The sequence below is a fragment of the Rhipicephalus microplus genome, unplaced genomic scaffold (assembly GCF_043290135.1).
Source record: "Rhipicephalus microplus isolate Deutch F79 unplaced genomic scaffold, USDA_Rmic scaffold_339, whole genome shotgun sequence".
NCBI lineage: Eukaryota > Metazoa > Arthropoda > Arachnida > Ixodida > Ixodidae > Rhipicephalus > Rhipicephalus microplus.
The window spans coordinates 99,353-110,706 of record NW_027464907.1 but is presented as its reverse complement, the minus strand read 5'-3'; the positions used below and the strand labels follow the sequence as shown (position 1 = coordinate 110,706).

The following is an 11,354-nucleotide window of genomic DNA, read 5'->3' as shown; positions in this document are numbered from 1 at the left end:
GGCCTCTCCCGTGCTCCGCCAGTCAACTGGGTCCTGTGCTTGCTGCTGCCAACGTATACCCGCAAACTTCTTATTCTCATCTGCTAACCTTCTGTCTCCCCCTAATCCGCTTGCCTTCTCTGGGAATATAGTTAGTTACCCTTTATAGTTACCATTTTTTCTTTCCATTCCTCGCTGCGTCGTCCTCAATTTAAGCTGAACACCTTAACTTTTGTCTAAAGGTTTGAAAGGATGGCTGATCGCACTACTTCAATCTGTTCGAACGGGATGCTGGAGGAATAACGTTGTTTGGATATTCCCCTGGTGTGCGATCAGTGGATCGGTGAACCGCGTTGGATCTCGACTCACATTTGTAAATCGTGCACGTGTATTGCACGTGTCCATAATGTGTGTCAGCGGGACTGAGGAGGCATCAACGTTCACTTTGATATCATGCCTCTGCAGCCGGGACTCGCGGAATTCACGAGCTTCGCGTGTCTGCACTGCCTGCACTATTATGCGCTGCTGTACTACGATTCTCTACACTATAGTAAGGATGCGGTGGCTTTGAACAGGGTACATATATGCACCAAGCTTGGCTTGGCATGTTACAACGATGCAAGTTGTGTCGCTGGTGATGTCACGTGTGTATATATATATATATATATATATATATATATATATATATATATATATATATATATATATATATATATATATATAATATGCAAATGCGTCACGTTTTACTACGAGTTCAGCACATCGCGCGAATGATTTGCACTTTAGTGTACGTTGCTTCGACAAATATTACACAGGGCATATTGCACATGCGTGTCGACTGTACATTAAAAAGCAAAACAAAATAAATATCTCCCGCGTATCTGTGTGCTTTGCTGCAAATGTCTTCAAAAGATTATATATAGTTTTCTGTGCACCTTCTTTCATGCATAGCATCACATTTTCAGGGCATCCTAAGGAACCCCAGGACCTCCAGAAATACGGATCTATGTAAAGGCCACCTAATACTTACGTATTGATGTTGCGCCTCCGATACGCGTAATATTTACTTCTTGATCGAGTATGTTCACACAAGTATAAACGCCAGGCCACGATGGCTGGGCGTTTAGCAACTGCTTAAACTTTGGCCGTGTTGCGGAATCGTTTCGTGCGACAGACAGACACATAGATAGATAGATAGATAGATAGATAGATAGATAGATAGATAGATAGATAGATAGATAGATAGATAGACAAAATTTTTGCATTGAAGTATATCTCAAGAAAGTCACATTCACTTTAGTTTCAGGGTAGAGGCCTTAAAACGCGCCTAGTTCGCAACAAATGAGCCACCGCCATCGAGGAGCGCGAATGCACGGGGATTCCCACTTTCAAGAGCGCGCTTTTGTTTGTTTACCCTTTCCTTGTAATCGTCGTCCCGAAATCGTCCTTGCCCCTCGGGTGGGCTTTCCTTGCGCGTCCTTATCACTGATTGTCCTCGCTGCAGAGCACGCCCTCTGCACTCATAGTTTCCATTTCTTCCTTGCATTCTCGCGTATCTTTTGTTTTTTTTTCTTTGTTTAATGTGCGCTGCTCCCCTCTCCCCACTCCATCGCGTCTGACTCGTATATGCTTAAACTGTGCGATACGTGTCGGGGAGGGGGTAAAAAAAAAAAAACGAACCAATCGCTGAATACGTCTCTCGTTCTCTTTCTCCAGGGACATCCCGCCAACTGTACACCACGAGTATCGACGAAGCGCACGCCCCAAAACCGCGCGCCACTCCACTACACCAGTGCAGCGGGATAGCGTGTGCCGCATCGAAAAAACAAAACAAACAAGAAATACGAGAAGAGAGTGAGTGAGACGAAGAAAGGGAAGACTTCCGAGGATACCGCGAGGAGGATTATGAGCCAACAGCCTGGTGAGTGGCTCAGGGAGCGCTGCCTGTACTTATTTACATATTCAGCCAACAGCGCCCCATGTTCGATGGCTGTGTGCGTCGTATCTATTGATATCTTCGATAAACGTAACTCATAATGTGCGAAAGCGGGAAGGGAAGACATATAGAAGGTTATTTAATCTTAGCCGTGTAAAAGGATAGGCGTTCGCACGGGGCAGGTGGGATTAGAGTTACTGTATATGCTACCTATAGGTAGCATATATATGCTACTTAAAGGTACTGTATGCTGAAGGTATGCTAAAGGTACTGTAAAGTTACTGTATATGTTATACTGCTATACTATGCAGTATATGCTTACTGTATAGCATATATATACAGTAACTCTACGTGGGTTCTATAGCAGCGGTGCAACTTGAGTGAGTTCGTACATTTTCACCAGAGCAGCGTACTATATGGACAGGGCTGATACTGTGACTATATGGACAGGGCTGATACTGTGATTTATACACACTCACATCATTGTTCTATGCAATGACTCGTGTCTAGACGGCGTTAATTGCGGATCATTTAGTGTTACGTTTTTGCACTATAGTTGCGTACAGTGACGGTGCTTTTTCCTTTCGGTATTTTTTTAACCGCAAATTTCGCCACCGGCTATGGTTGGTGGCGAAATTAGCGGTTTGCGTTATGGTGTATATTTGCGAGTTGTGGTGTATATTTGCGAAAATTGCGAAAATGCGTTATGGTATATATATATATATATATATATATATATATATATATATATATATATTGCCACGAGGAATTGTTAAGGCGCAGTACAACGCAGACGTTGTTAAAAGAGGAACGCTGACGGCATCGCTACGACTCATGAAGCCCGCCGGAAGGCACGAGCCGGCCCAGCCTGTGCACGAGCTGCTACCGAGCAGCGGAAAAGAAGAGAAGAAGAGGACGACGAGCGTTCGCTGCTTTCTCCCAGCTACTGTGTAGTTCTTTTGGCTTTGGGCACAAGTTCGCCCTTATTAAACCTTGTAAATAGGACGTCCCGGTTGTGAGGTTGTTATATCCGTTACATTTTCTGGTGGAGGAGCCTGGGTACATGATTCCGAGCCCCACGCAAGAGCGAAGTCCAAGCACTGACCAGCCGCAACCAGTGGAGCTTACACCGGTGCACCAACGAGTCAGCCGCCGTATCCGAGGAGAGTTGCCAGAATTTGGGCCACTCCCTTCTGTATCAAGGGCATCGGTGACGGAGACAAGCGCCGCCACCACCATGACGAGCCAAGTTACGCCGGCACAACTCATCGTAAGCCAACCGGTCATCCCAAAGGTGTTTCATGGTGACCCATACGAGGACGCCGAAGACTGGTTAGAGCATTTCGAGAGAGTGGGAAATCTAAATCAGTGGAACGAGGAAGGCAAGCTGCGTAACGTCTACATTGCGTTGGAAGACTCTGCACGAGTGTGGTACGAAAACCACGAGGCATCTCTGACGTCGTGGCAAGAGTTTCGGCGGCAGCTACTGAGTACGTTCGCCAACAGTGATCGCCGGGAAAAGGCGGAAGCAGCTCTCCGCACACGGATTCAACGAACGAACGAAACTGTCGCGATGTACATCGAAGACATGTCCCGCCTTTTCAAGCGAGCTGATCCTGGCATGACGGAAGACAAGAAAGTGCGCCACCTCATGCACGGGGTAAAGCAAGAATTGTTCGCGGGACTCATCCGCAATCCGCCCCGTACTGTTGCTGAGTTTCGGTCGGAAGCAACAACCATCGAAACGACGCTTCAGCAGAGAGCCCGACAGTACAACCGCGACGTAGCCGGTGCATCCGCAGGAGTCTACTCAGCAGGCGTCGTGGATAATCTTGACACATTGCGCGAGCTCGTCCGGTCTGTTGTCAGGGAAGAATTAAGGAAACTGCAGTCACCTGATGTCACCCCCGAGCTGTCTCTTGCTGAAGTTGTCCGAGACGAAATTCGACAGGCCATGCGGGAGCCGCGGAGTGATGTGCCGGCGACACGACGGGCGGTAACGTACTCCGAGGTGCTCAGGCGACCTACTCTGCACTGTTCGCCGATCGAGACACCAAGTACTTATGTGCAGACAATGCGCAGCCCGCCTGAAATCGTAGAGGCAACACGCACTCCACCTCGTGCGAGAGAGATGATGCCACGGAAGAGCGATGTGTGGCGAGATGCCACACGTAGGCCCTTGTGTTTCCACTGTGGAGAGGCTGGCCACCTGTACCGATTCTGCCGATATCGTCAAGCTGGTCTTAGGGGATTCGCCATCAATGCACCGTGTCCGCGAAACGGCGAAAGACCTTCCGAGATTGAAGAATACCTATGCTCACGTCGGGAATTTGACCCGCCTCGTCGTCATCAACCACGCTCACCATCCCCTATGCGCTACCGCTCGTCTAGCCCACGTCCCTTCCCAAGCACGTCTAGGCAGCGTTCGCCTAGCCCAAATCCGGGAAACTGAAGAGGGCGACCTGTGGAGGCGAGGCCGCTGGCGACTTGGGATATGAAGATCCTCCACTGCGGTACGAGCCTGATAACGACGACTGTTTCCAGGTAAAGGAGTGCAGTACAGAGAAAATTACTTCAGACTTGCCGTTGGTGATTGACGGACTAGAGCTCAATGCTTTGATCGATACTGGTGCGGATTATTCTGTGATAAGTTACGAATTAGCGAAGCGACTCAAGAAAGTTCTGACCGAATGGGGTGGACCTCAAGTACGTACTGCAGGTGGTCACCTCATAACCCCTTCCGGCCGATGTACCGCAAGGGTCATGATACGGGGCTTCACTTACGTCGGTGACTTTGTCGTCCTGCCTGTGTGCTCGAGGGAAGTGATACTGGGAATGGATTTCCTACAAGCTAATGGTGCGATTATCAATTTACAGAGGTCGAGCGTGTCCTTTTCGACGGAGCAAGCTTTAAAGGTAGCACGATCAGATGAACGATGTACCACTCCACTGCGCGTCGTCGACGATGATGTGACTGTACCGCCACGGAGCAGTATAATGGTTCTCGTGCATAATGATGCATTCAGCGACTACGAGGGTGTGGCGGAGAGCAACGTGGATGTTTTCTTGAAAAGAGGCGTTTGTGTGGCACGAGGGATTATCCAGCTGCGAAACGGGTGCACAGACATCCTCTTGACGAATTTCGGTAACGAATTCCAGCACATCGCAAAAGGGACGGCAATAGCGTTTCTTCATGAGTTCTGTGAAGTGACAGAAATATGCAGTCTTGAAACGACGTCACCGAATGTGAAACTTCCATCTGATACCTGCGACACAATATACGTAAATCCTAATCTTTCAGAGATTCAACGTCAACAGCTATACGACCTCGTGCGGGAATTTGGCAGCTGTTTCTCCAACAGTTCAAAGGTACGGCGCACGAGCATTACAAAACACAGGATCATAACGGACGAGACAACCAGGCCGGTATGCCAGCACCCGTATCGTGTTTCCCCTAAGGAAAGGGAAGTCATCAAGAAGCAGGTACGAGAAATGCTTGAAGATGATGTTATCCAGCCTTCTAACAGCCCGTGGTCATCTCCCGTGGTGCTTGTCAAGAAGAAGGATAACACGCTACGGTTTTGTGTCGACTACAGGAAACTGAATGCTGTGACTAAACGGGATGTATATCCCCTTCCACGCATCGACGACACGTTAGATCGACTTCGGTGTGCCAAGTTCTTCTCATCACTAGATCTGAAAAGTGGATACTGGCAGATCGAGGTTGATGAACGTGATCGCGAAAAGACTGCTTTTGTTACCCCGGACGGACTTTACGAATTTAAGGCTCTCCCGTTTGGTCTCTGTTGTGCGCCGGCAACGTTCCAACGCATGATGGACACTGTGCTTTCCGGATTGAAGTGGCAGTGTTGCCTAGTGTACCTAGACGACGTGGTCATCTTCGCGGCTACATTTGAGGAGCACATCAAGCGCCTTCGGTCAGTGTTAGAGGCAATCCGTTCGGCAGATTTGACAATCAAGCCAGAGAAGTGCCGATTAGCTTTCGAAGAGCTTCGTTTTCTTGGGCATGTCGTCAGCGCCCAAGGTGTTCGCCCTGATCCTGATAAGACGGCCGCCGTCGCAAGGTTTCCGGTGCCAACAGACAAAAAGTCAGTACGGAGATTTCTAGGTCTATGTGCGTACTATAGACGATTTGTGAGAAATTTTTCAAAGATCGCAGAACCCTTAACGAGACTTACGAGAGAAGATGTGCCTTTCCAGTGGCAAAACGAGCAACAAAGCGCCTTCAACGAATTGAGAAAGAGGTTAGAAAACCCCCCGATTCTTTCTCACTTTGATGAGACAGCCGACACGGAAATACACACAGATGCCAGTAACATCGGCCTTGGATGCGTTCTAATACAGTGGCAGAAAGGTGAAGAAAAAGTGATAGCTTATGCCAGTCGGACTCTAACAAAAGCAGAGACAAACTATTCGGCCACGGAAAAAGAATGCCTTGCCGTCGTCTGGGCCATCAGTAAATTTCGGCCGTACCTATATGGTAGACCATTCAAGGCAGTCAGCGATCACCATGCGCTTTGCTGGCTGGCGAACATAAAGGAACCATCTGGACGACTAGCAAGGTGGAGCCTCAGACTGCAAGAATACGATATAACAGTGGTATACCGATCTGGCAAAAAACATACCGATGCCGACTGTTTGTCACGGGCTCCTACAGACACACCACTATCAGAAGAAGACGACTTTCCGTTCGTAGGAATTGTCGAGACCACTCAAATAGCCGAACTCCAACGTACAGACAAAGAATTACTCCCGCTTATCGAACACCTGCAAGGAATTGACGTACAAGTACCCCGTATATTTTCTCGAAGCCTCGCATTGTTCTGCCTCCGAGGAAACGTTCTCTACAAGAGAAACTTCAAGCCCAACCGCGAAAAGTTCCTGCTTGTCGTTCCAGCAACTATGCGACAAGAAATACTTCGAGCGTGTCACGATGAGCCCACATCTGGACATTTGGGTGTGACGCGAACGCTTGCAAGGATCAGTCTCCATTATTATTGGCCCAAGCTACTAGCTTCAGTGCAACACTACGTCAAAACATGCCGCGAGTGCCAAAGACGAAAAACACCACGTTCTAAACCAGCGGGCCTTCTACAACCTATAGATCCACCGAAAGCGCCTTTCCGCCAAGTTGGAATGGACCTCCTTGGACCCTTCCCGACATCTTTACTCGGCAAGAAATGGATCGTTGTGGCCACTGATTATTTAACTAGATACGCCGAAACAGACTCTTTGGAACGAGGAACGGCAGCAGAAGTGGCCCAATTCTTCGTACACAAAATAGTCCTGCGACATGGCGCTCCAACGGTTGTAATCACCGATCGCGGAACGGCTTTCACGGCGCAACTTTTGAAGTGCCTGCTCAACATGACTCACACTGTTCATAGGAAAACCACTGCATATCATCCTCAATGCAATGGCCTGACCGAACGCCTTAACAGAACTTTAGCGGACATGATATCCATGTATGTGGATGTCGAGCACAAAAAGTGGGACGAAATTTTACCATACGTCACTTTCGCCTACAATACGGCTGTACAAGAGACCACCAAAATCACCCCATTTGAACTAGTTTACGGTCGTGCTGTTACCACAACACTGGATGCTATGTTACCAATAGACCAAGATGACTACCCCCCCGATCTTGACGACTTTCTACAAAGAGCGGAAGAAGCCCGCCAGTTAGCAAGATACCGAATACGCCACCAACACCGCATCGATGCCGACCGCTACAACCGAGGAAGACTTGACACGCGATATGACGTTGGCGACAAAGTGTGGATATGGACTCCAGTACGACGACGAGGCCTCTCCGAAAAACTCATTTCCCGGTATTTTGGCCCCTACGAGATCGTACAGCGACACAATGACCTCGTCTACGAAGTCAAGCCTGCAGGCCACCTGCATTCGAGGCGACGCAATCCCACGGAGCGTGTACACATTGTACGGATGAAACCGTACTACGACCGATTCCAAACCTAGCCACCCCAATACCTTGACGTACTGCAACCTCATTTTTACAAACTTGCACACACAAAAAAAAAAAAAAAAACAGCCTCATCGCAAGCATCGGGGCGATGCCGCTTGAGAGGGGGGATAATGCCACGAGGAATTGTTAAGGCGCAGTACAACGCAGACGTTGTTAAAAGAGGAACGCTGACGGCATCGCTACGACTCATGAAGCCCGCCGGAAGGCACGAGCCGGCCCAGCCTGTGCACGAGCTGCTACCGAGCAGCGGAAAAGAAGAGAAGAAGAGGACGACGAGCGTTCGCTGCTTTCTCCCAGCTACTGTGTAGTTCTTTTGGCTTTGGGCACAAGTTCGCCCTTATTAAACCTTGTAAATAGGACGTCCCGGTTGTGAGGTTGTTATATCCGTTACAATATATATATATATATATATATATATATATATATATATATATATATATATATATATATATATATATATATATATATACCATAACGAATTCCTTAGAAATCTACATTCAGACGTAGTAGCACGCCTCGCCTCACTGGTAAATGTCGTCCATGGTTTTATGACAAATTTTATGCGCTTTAGGACGACTGTTCGGAGGCTCACGACAGCTAACACGCATTTACCTATGGTACCTTTTCGCTTCTTTGCCATTGATCAACACCAGTCCGTCCTTCTCTGACCATACTTGGCCCTTGTGACGTAGAAATTGAAGCATTCTCTATTCCCACTGTTTCCGTGAAAAGTACGCTGCATACAGACACAGCCGATGGGCCGTACGTACGTGGCGATTATGTTCATATTCCCATAAGCGTGCCCACGGGGGGGGGGGGAGGGAATGTTAGCCTCATACATTGAATTCCTTCGCCCCCCTCTCCGCACCCTCTGAAGGGGAACCCTGGGTACGCATATGCATATTCCATTCTTGGTGCCTTTCGCCACTGATTGGCAGGACTTCATATGTATAGGTGTTATCTCTAATACTGGTCATGCTCTCGTTGCCGTGGGTGATAACGACGGAAAAACAATGATCAACCTTAAAAGTCTATTGTTCAATTCAGCGCTTTATTTATCTTTCAATGAGCAATGAAAGAAGCAGCAGCCACACACACCCTTCGAAGGACAGCATCGGACATAGCGCAGATTAGATATAAATGTGCCCTCACACTGGAATTTGCTTGATTGTTACGCTTTGCTCGCCTCCCACCCGGTTCGCAACGGGATTTGCATACTATAGGGGAGAATTTGAAGTGGTTACCAAATTTTCTCGTGTGTTACAGTTAAAGTAGTCGTATACCGTATGAAGGTCACCGTAGTTATTTATAATGCAAGCCATTTCGAGCTGCATTTCGTCTTGGGTTGCGTATGACGTTAAGAATGGACAGAGAGAAAGAAAAGCCGTCGCAGTGCGCGTATTCCTCGCACAGCGACTGAACCGAAATGTAGTTGCTGTTGCTCGTCGCAGATCAATCCCAAATATCCGCCAATGTCGTTCGCATCGAAGGCGTCGCAAATGCGGGTGAGCCAATGATTTAAAATGAGGTCGACATATATTGCGAAACGAAATGGAGCGTTATACAAAAACGTGGACCTTTGTTGCCGCCGCGTTTACGTCCTGTCTGGTGAATATCTAGTGGTCACCGAATATATTGGAGGAATGTCCTCTAAATTTTAAAATATCTATCTCCTTCTCTCACATACGCTCAGACTCACAATGTAGGATAAGAGTAGCGCTGACGCAGCTTCCAATTATGCGTATATGCACGTCAAGGTAGCGGGGAGCACTAGCAGTGCTCATCCTTGCGAATCTCAAGCGCGTGGTAAGGAGCATCACCAACCTCTTGGGTTGGCTCGCTCGCAGCAGAGAAGGAATGCGCCAAGCTGACACCTTACGGCTATAGTGCACGCTTTCGTATACTCAGCCGTGCCACCTATGCAGTGCCTTATCAAGCAACCCTTAAGACGGACATCGAGCAGGGGGTTTGACTCCTTCAAAATGTTTGCAAGGCAGCCCTTGGGCTGCCGCATAACGCCAGCACCACAGCTTTGTGTCGGCTCGGGATGCTGAATACGTATGAAGAATATGCAACAGATACCCTCCTCGCTCAGCGCGAACGGCTAAACACCACACCAGAAAGACGGGCTATACTGGCCAAGCATGGTTTTCCTCTTGCCCAGCAGTACAGTGGAGATATAGTACAGAATCACTTCCTCCGACTATGCACTCGCAGATCTACGAGGCACCAATATCCCGTCACATGCACCCGGTCTTCCGCAGTGCCGGACGCCAAGCTCGTGCACGGAAGCTTCGGAACCACGGCACTGACCCTGACGTGTACTATACGGACGCCTAACCTTCCGGCACCACTACAGGTCCATGGGTCGCGCACGTACACCGCAGTGGCTACTAATATAGCAAGACTGATGGCAGCAGCGACAATACGTACATGTTCCGTTGCAATTGTTCCGATGGCCAGGCCGCTGCAATCGCCCTGGCCATCACAGACGCGGACAAGTGAAGTACAAACTCCGCTATCTTCACGGATTCACAAACAGCATGTTCACTTTACATGCATACATGGCACAATACCACGAACTGTTTTAAACATCTTAGGCTCACGCATCGTATCTGACCATGGCATCATCTGGTGCCCAGCACATACGGGTGTTCCCGGTAATGAACGGGCCGAGCGACGGACGCGCCTGCAGACGTCCCTCTATACGATGAGCGCCTAAGCGGTCGAGCTGACATTCTCGAAGCTGAACGGCTGGAGCGACGAACCATGACACCACCTTACCCGAAACTGAACAGAGCGAAATCGAGGGACTGGCGCCGTCTTCAGACGAACACGTACCCCAATCTGCGCGCACTTTCTGGAACACACCTCTCCTAACATCGCGATGAGTGGCCTTGGTGCGGAGGGGTACCCACACATTGCAAATGTTGTAGGCCCGTGTGCTCAGATTTGGGTGCACGTTAAAGAACCCCAGGTGGTCGAAATTTCCGGAGCCCTCCACTACGGCGTCTCTCATAATCAAATGGTGGTTTTGGGACGTTAAACCCCACAAATCAATCAATCACACTTGCCTTAGGTTTGTTGTGAGTGTCTCCTTCAAGTGGTACAGCTGACCCTCGCGTCCTGTTGCGGCAAACTCGACGCACATGCAAGCGCACATGCTACCACACTGGTCGTGGGAGGCGCGACTTTCAGATCAGGCCTTGGGAATCGAATTGGCAACCCTGGACGAGGCCCGGCGAGCTGTGCATGTGGAACTCTGGACGAAGCGCCCCACCCACTTTAGTTACTTACAGACAGTACTAATAATCCTGTATTATCTATCTCTCTGTTCTGTCGTCCTGTTTGTGTCGTCGTCTCGCTCATGCGAAAAGTTAACTATGTGGACACACACACACACACACACACACACACACACACACACAC

At 48.9% G+C, this 11,354-nt stretch overlaps 1 protein-coding gene across 5 annotated transcripts in view; it reads left to right on the top strand.

Annotated features, from left to right (window-relative positions):
• The first annotated feature begins 1,700 nt into the window (after window positions 1-1,700).
• Window positions 1,701-11,354, top strand: part of LOC142793842 (uncharacterized) — a 71,693-nt gene continuing 62,039 nt past the window's right edge. For all 5 annotated transcript variants that reach the window (XM_075885816.1, XM_075885817.1, XM_075885818.1 and 2 more), the window contains exon 1: window positions 1,701-1,900. The gene's annotated coding sequence lies outside the window, so the exon portion shown is untranslated. The remainder of the gene's footprint in view (window positions 1,901-11,354) is intronic.